Below are 3,064 nucleotides of genomic sequence, written 5' to 3' on the forward strand. Positions count from 1 at the left end.
ATCAGCTCTAAGCAGGAGGGGTTTAGTCTGGATTTAAAGGAACTCAGGGTTTCGGCTGTTTTGCAGTTTTCTGGAAGCTTGTTCTAGATTTGTGGAGCATAGAAGCTGAATGCTGCTCCTCCATGTTTGGTTGAGATGAGCCGTTGCAGGAATCGGTTGGGCTGCTTCGGCTGAGGTTTTATTTAAAGACTCTGTTTGCTCAGCAGAGTTTTTGACGGATCGCTCAAACAGCAGCACAGATTATCTGCTGTGGTTTATCGAGATAAAACTGCGCCACCTGCTGTCAGGTCTGCTTCAACGCCTCATCTAATTATACAGGAAAAAACTCTCGGGGTTTGATTAATCACTCAAATTGCTGTCAGTCTTTGCAGAACGTCTCCATCTTTGGTAAATGAGGCAGTTAAACATGATAATTTTCCTAAATCCCTTTTAAACTGTTTATTCTCTTGTGAAAAAAGTATTTTCCCCTCATAGATGGTTTTACTTGGATGAAGACGGTTGGAAGATCTCAATAGCAAGATTCGTACGGGTGCTTGAAATCCTTGAAAATGCTTGACTTTTACAGATGTTTACAAAGTGCTTGATATTCAAACTGCACAGGTTTTTAATAAAGTACAATCTAACGTTTGATTAATTGGTTAGATTTGGAAAGTGTCATTTACAGTTGAAACCAGATATTTTTATACACCTAATGTTTTCTCTCTGTCTGAAGTTGAATCAAACTAAACTTTCTTGTTTTAGATAAGTTAGAATTACCAAAGTTACTTTGTTTTGTTTGTCGCTGCTGTAGGATGATATAATAGTGAAACACACTTGGGCCATTATCCATTAACATTCTCCTTGTTGCTAGAAGTGAAATAAAATTATTTTATAGACCGTCAAAGTAGAATACAGAGGAGCTCACATCGCATTTTTCCATTTCATTTCCTATCAATTTCGTATCAATCCTCACAACTATAAACTGCTTTATTTATCTCTTAAGTATGATTCAGAATTTTAAACCTGATGGATTCATGAAAAATCCTACTTAAATTAATTGTTTTAATATACCATTGTCATTCTAAACTTAATATTTAACCATTAAAATCCCTCTTTTAATCCCTAGCCTCTTGAACTATACCCTTCTGAAGTTCGTCATGGCGCCTAAAATAATTAAGTGATGCAATTGCAAAGGGTTAATAGTTAGTCATGGAGAACTGATCTGACCATTTCCATAGCAACGATAAGAAGCAAGACATTCCCCCAGAACTACAGTGACTGGTTGTAGCTATGACCTCATCTATGACATAGATCTATGTCATAGATGAAAGAACATCTGAGGTTCTAAATGCTTGGATCCCAAACAGGAGGTTAAATCAAAGCAGCTCAGTGACTCTTTCAAGGTGTTTGACCAAGGTTTTAAGTATGGAACAGGTTTTGTTTTTTCTGCTCACTTTTGGTGCTGGATATTTGATCAACACTGGAGTGAGGAAAGTTTTTAACAAACTGCTTCCAGGGATCAAATTTGATATAACTAGTCATAAGGACGACACTACTGAGTACAATGAGTTTGATGACTTTCTTTTCAATCCTTCATCGACAAGGAAGCAAACCACGGAAAACTGCTGAGTGTAAAACCTCAACTTCTGCGCTAACAAAAGCGACTTTGGAAGACCGTACCCAAAAGAGATCTGTCCTTGGGGACGATTTGGCCAATCTCAGAGAGGAAACTTCCCCGGCTGGGCAAGTTGGTGATGAAAAAGAGACCGCTGAGTCTAAAAGCTCAACTTCAATCATAATTATTAGTAGTAATAATAACAATAATACTATATTACGTTAATCAATATAATAAATAATAATTATTTATTATATTGAAAATTATTACTATTGATAAAAATAGTAATAGCAATATAATAACAAAGTTATAATTTAACATTATTATTGCTGTTGTTTTTTAATGATAATAGCATTAATATGAATAATAATATATTAGTATTTTAATCAATATACAACTATATAATAATTAATATGATACTTAGTAATATAATAATTATTATATTGCTAAGTATTATACTAAAATGATTATTATAATTAATCATAATTATTGTGAATGACAATAATAATAAAAAAGTATCAATATAATAAATAATATTAGTATTACTTATATTGATAATTATTATTGTTACTATTTCTAATGATAGTAGAAATAATATAATATAAAGTCATAATTTAGTATTATTATTGCTATTGTTTTTATAATAATAATAATAATAGTGCTATTATTAAAAACAATAGCAATAATAATAGTATTACATTATAATAACAGTTGTAATTTAATAACTATTAAATTAATATAATTTATTAGATTAAATTAGAATTAGAAACTCTGACTCCAGCATACAGAGAGAGCCAGCACAGGGGCAGATAATTAATTAATTACCATGGCAACGGGGCCCAGCCAGAGGAGTCGGTCAGTAGTCTCACTAACAGGCGCAGAGAGAAGTCTCCCAATGCATTGTGGGAAGAATACATATTTCCTGTGATTATTCTTATTTTGCTTACATAAAATTATTTATCAGAATTTTTCAGTGTGAATTAAAATCCTTAGTATGAAGGTTGAAAAACTTCTAGAAATAAACAATCACCCCCTCTCTTTATTTATTTATTTTTTAATTTTATTTCTGACCGTGAGTGAGAACCACATGTGCGAAGCTTATAATCGTCAGTGGGATTGTGCATGACATTCAACCGTCTCTATAGCAGTGAGCCTGTTTAGTCACAGTGTTACGGATGAGCTCCTGAGGCCAAGTCCAGCTGTGTGAGCTGTTGCTGGAATTCTGGGTCTGAAGTGATGGTCCCCTTCTTGTAGCCCCTGTTTAAATTTATTTTTGTGTTTTTAATTGGGGTGAAAAGACACATTTTGGCTCCAGAGGACTTTCAGCTAAAGGTTTTGACACCACTGGTTTAAAAGCATTTTCTGACACTGGGTCTTCAGTGAACCGTAGTGAGAACCTAGTCAAAGTCTGGCCTAAACCTTAATTTCCCATGTGCCTGAATTAAAACAATTCTGCAAAGAAGAATATTT

At 33.6% G+C, this 3,064-nt stretch overlaps 1 protein-coding gene across 2 annotated transcripts in view; it reads left to right on the top strand.

Moving 5' to 3' along the window:
- The window catches only part of cds1 (CDP-diacylglycerol synthase (phosphatidate cytidylyltransferase) 1), a 27,609-nt gene that overhangs the window by 19,595 nt on the left and 4,950 nt on the right, over positions 1-3,064 (top strand). The window lies entirely within an intron of this gene.

The sequence above is a fragment of the Poecilia formosa genome, unplaced genomic scaffold (genome assembly GCF_000485575.1).
Source record: "Poecilia formosa unplaced genomic scaffold, Poecilia_formosa-5.1.2 Scaffold20, whole genome shotgun sequence".
NCBI lineage: Eukaryota > Metazoa > Chordata > Actinopteri > Cyprinodontiformes > Poeciliidae > Poecilia > Poecilia formosa.